Consider the following 5,019-nt stretch of genomic DNA (forward strand, 5'->3'; position numbering starts at 1 on the left):
AGAATAATAGTTCCATAGAAATAAATAGAGCTCCTAACCTTAACCAAGAGAGGTTTAGTTGCTCATACTCACAAAGTAAATGCAATTCCAGCTAATGATGCTTAACGCGAGATGCCCAGAAAGGGTGCATCTTATTCCTTATATACTAACCTAGTAATAAATGCTAGACCGAAAAAAGATATCGTTTGTAAATAAAGATTATGAAAGGAAATAAAACTAAGAGGTGATAAATCCACTTGGAGGCCCAATGAGAGGATGTCTTCGGCCTGCTCCTGGTGTTTGACACCTAAGATGGGTATATAATGCCCTAGGAGGAGCAAACTCATGCACGCCTTGATCCCTTGCTGGCGCCCACGTTTAGCGCCTAGGGGGTTGCTGCAGGCTTTTCTTCTTTTTGCTCCAAACTCTGCCAAATTGCTTCGAAATTCACCTAAAATCATAAAAATACCAAAACAACTCAAAGTAGCATCCAAAGAGGGTTTTGCACTAAAATCAAGTGAAACTAAATAAAATCTAACTAAAAATGACTAAAAAATGCTAGGAAAAAGAGTATAAGATGCTCATGCATCACAACACCAAACTTAAACTGTTGCTTGTCGATGGGGAAAATTCTTGCATGGTTTGGAATCAATCAAAACAAGCATCAATTCGTTGGTAGCATAGTCCAAACCAACAATAAATTCTCTTAATCAAATGTTTACAAATTCTAATTAACTAAGAGTATTTAAACCTCAGGTCGTTTTCCCTAGGAGTTGCAATGAAATATACAATCATTGGCTATGACAGAGCATGGGAATTGGGAATGCAAGAAAGTAAGCAATGTAAATAGCAAGAAAGCAAATAAACATGCAAGGAATGTAAATGGCAACTAAAAGCAAGAATTGGAGAATTTAGGATTCCTATCCTAGTTATAGACCACAAACATGGCAATTGTGTGGGGTCAATCCAAATTAGTCAATTCTCTTTGAGAATTAGTCAAAAGGGCATAATTGATCTCAATCCATATGTCTTAATCAACTCACTAATTACTTAGTGAAAGACTAGCGTCAATGGAAACCAAACCAATTAGCCATTCCCACACTATGCGGAATGGACATCCACAACTCAATCCCACCCAAACCCCCAATTTCTCAACCAAGAGTGTGAAAACTAAACATGCAAGAAATTAAACATGCAAGAAATAAAGGTCAAAGCAATAAAAGTCAAAAACAATAAAATGCAAGGAAGGAAGATTCAAATGTAAGAAACCTCTTGGCAAGTAATTGAGAGCTAAGGTTACCTATCCTAGACATTGACCACAAACACATGATGATTATGAAGAGTTAATCCTACTTAGTCAACCCTACATCGAGGATAAGTCAAATAGGCATAGTTAATTCCAATCCCTAAGTCCTATGTCAACACTAAGGGGTCACATAGTGTCAAGGGAGACCAAATCAACTAACTACTCAATGTATCAAACAAGAATGGACATCAATGACTAAAGGATCACCAAAGTCAATAATTTCAAGCCAAGAGTGGAGGAAAACTATGTAAAAACTAAGCCAAGCATTTTATCAAACACTTGGTATGCATGAAAATAAAATAACATTAAATTGTATTAAAATAAATTCTAAAGCTACCAAAGCAAGAAAATAACAATAACAACTAAAGAAAGCAATAAATGACATGAAAACATAAATTTGCATTAATTAAAATTAAAGTAACAAAGAGTATCCATAAACATAAAAATGACAAAATAAAGGAAATAACAAGAGAAATGAAAAAGAACAAGATAGAACAACATGGAAACATAAATGAAACTATACTAGAACAAGAATTAAAAGCTGAAATTAAAAGAAAATTAACAAATGAAACCTTAATTATAGAGAGAGGGGGGAGCTTCTCTCTCTAGAAACTAAGAGGAAACATCATAAAAGCTAAACCTAATTGCCCCCTTCATTTCTCTTCACTTTAGCCTTAAATAGCTTCAAAAAATGAGGTGGTTTGAGTTTTGGAGGCCCAGAAATCGCCCCAACGATTTTTCATTAATGAGCTCACGTGCTAGGACTTGTGCATATGCACAGGTGTGTGCGTACGCACACTTGCTATTTTTTGATTTGTGCATACTCACAAATAGCTGTGCATACGCACACTTAAACTTATGTCCACTATAGGAAATTGCATGTCATTTTGAAGCCCCGGATGTTAGCTTTCCAATTCCAATGGAACCGTCTCATTTGGACATTTGTAGCTCAAGTTGACTAATTTAGTACAGAGAGGTCAGGGCTGGCAGCTTTCCAAAACCTTCATTTCTTGAATTCTTCCCTTTTGCATGCTCTTTTCCTCACTTCTTCAACCTATACTTGCCTTGGAAACCTAAAATCACTTAACAAATACATCAAGGCACCAAATGGGATTAAAGTGAATAAAATTGACTAAATTAAGCACAAAAGAGCATGTTTTCACTTTCAAGCACAATTTTGGAAGAAATCTCAAAAGCATGCTATGGAGGTGAATAAACGTGGGTTTATGTGATGAAATCTACTCAAATCAAACCAAAATATATCGTAAAATATGGATTCATCACTTGTCCTCAAGCAACCAAAATAATATGTGACCAAAAAGAGAAAATGCTTAAGACTTTGAGTTGTCAATGAGGCTCAGTTTTAGTTACAGAATGAGGCTTATGATACTCTATTTCTGAATAGGTTTGGCATCTTACTATCCTTTGAAACTCAGAAATATCAGTATCCTTTAGAACTAGAACTCGAATGATATTATAGATTCTCTTCTTTAGGTTCTAATTGATTTTTGAACATAGCTTTTTCTTTTTCTTGGTGCTTTGCACCTTTGAGCCTAGTCGTGACTCTAAATGTTCTGTTTTCAAGTTTAACTTGATACAAAAACACCACAAGCACTTTTCTTGGTGAACCTTTTGGGTTCAAATTTTTTTCTTTTTCTTTTCCTCCCAGACATTGGTGCTCAAAGCCTTAGGCATACTCTGTAACAGCATTGGGTCATGACTTTAAGTGTTTAGCCTAAAGGGTCACTTGACACTTTCACACCCCAAGCATATGGTTAGGGAAGACCACTCTTTTGAGCTTTTAGATCAGTTTTGACCCTCCTAACTATTGATGCTCAAAGCCTTGGACATTTTTCTTTTGGTTTTTCTTTTTATTTTAATTCTTTTTGCTATTTCTTTTGCTTCAAAAATCAATCTGTTTCTTTAATTGAGAGAATCAATAATACTTCTCTAAATTCCTATTTCTTAAGAACCAATATTCCCAACTCCATTATCAAATATGCACAGTTAACTCATACATTCAGAAACAGAGATATTGCCACCAAGAGATAGAACACACAATATATAACCCAAAATCTCATGCATTTTACTACTTCTTTTTCTTTTGATTTTTGTTTAACTTCAGAGCACAATACATGAGACATCTTTTGAAAATAAACATAAAATACTGAAATAAATAACTAAACTAGAAAGCAGGAAAATCCTAATAATGATCATGCAATCCTAGAAAAGAAGACAGAAAATAAATTCAAGTACTGAAAACAGAAATAAGATAAAAGAGAGAGAGAATGAAACTCAACAACCTCAGTAATGGTGGCTACTTCTCCCTTTGGGGAATCCTCTGGAACGCTTAAGCTCCTCTATGTCACGCCCCAGCCTCTTCTTCTCTTCCATCATCTGATGGAGGAGTGCAGCATAGTCCTGATGCTCCAGCCTCAATTGATCAACTGATGAAGTCAGTTCCCCTATATATGTGGTCAACTAATCCCAGTAGTCACGGGGAGGGAGGTACATCCCCTGAGGCATCTCCAGAATATCCTGCGGGGGCGGTGGAACTGGCTCCTACTACGGTCCATGCCCAAGATCTCTAGCATGCTCCACACCCTTCTTTGTGATTGTCCTCTCAATGCCAATCAGGGTATCGCCCTTAATATGAGCTCCAGTTGCTGCACCTAGTCGGTAGATGAGATGAGAGAAAGCCAGTCTTGCAATGGCGGAGGACTTGTCAGCTATTTTGTAAATCTCCTGTGGTATCATGTTATGTACCTCCACCTCATTGTCAAGCATAATATAGTGAATCATCATTACTCACTCGACTGTAACCACAGAACAGTTACTAGTAGGGATGATGGAGCGTTGGATGAACTCCAACCATTCTCTAGTAACTGGCTTAAGGTCATGCCTACCCAGCTGATATGGCTGACCTTTAGAGTCCCTCCTCTACTGAGCTCCGGGAAGGTAGACGTCAGCAAGAACTTGCTCTAGCCGCTAGTCAGTATTGACCCTTTGAGAGTATGAATGAGGATCCCGTCTGGATGGTGGTAACTGTAGTGCCTCCCTCACACTCTCCAGGCTGAAATCCAAGATATGTCCTCTGACCATGGTGCGCTTATTCTTCAGCTCCGAGTTCATGCCTCTTGCATGCTTGTATGTCACCCAAGCATTGGTGTAGAACTCTCGCACCATCAATGCTCCAACCTCAGTCACTGGGTTGGCCAGAACTTTCCAACCCCATATCAGAATCTGATATAAAATCTTCGAGTACTCATCATCCTTTAGATTGAAGGGGACTTCAGGAATCACCTTCTTCTTGTGCACCACCACATAAAATTGTGCCTCATGTGTCGGAGATGAGAACCTAGTAAAATCCCAAGGATCGGATGTAGGGGCCTTCTCTTTCCTCTTTCTTGATGAGGATTCTTCGATCTTGGGTGCCATGGAGATAGTAAAAAAATGAAAGACCAAAGTGGAGATGAGAAAGGCGGAAGGGCTTTAACCTTGGTGGTAGGACAAAAGGAAAAGAAATAAAGGAATAGGGTATGGTGAAAGGGAAGTAAGAAGGATAGAAAAGTAGAGGTATGGTGGAAGTGGATGAAGAAGGAAGTATTTATAGGTGGGGGAAGGTTGGGTTTTGGTTATAGGGAGGGGTGATGAGCGGATAATTTATATGCTTTTTGGCATTGTTTTTAGGTAGTTTTTAGTATGATTTAGTTAGTTTTTAGTATATAATTATT

The sequence above is a fragment of the Arachis duranensis genome, chromosome 7, assembly GCF_000817695.3.
Source record: "Arachis duranensis cultivar V14167 chromosome 7, aradu.V14167.gnm2.J7QH, whole genome shotgun sequence".
Classification (NCBI taxonomy): Eukaryota; Viridiplantae; Streptophyta; class Magnoliopsida; order Fabales; family Fabaceae; genus Arachis; species Arachis duranensis.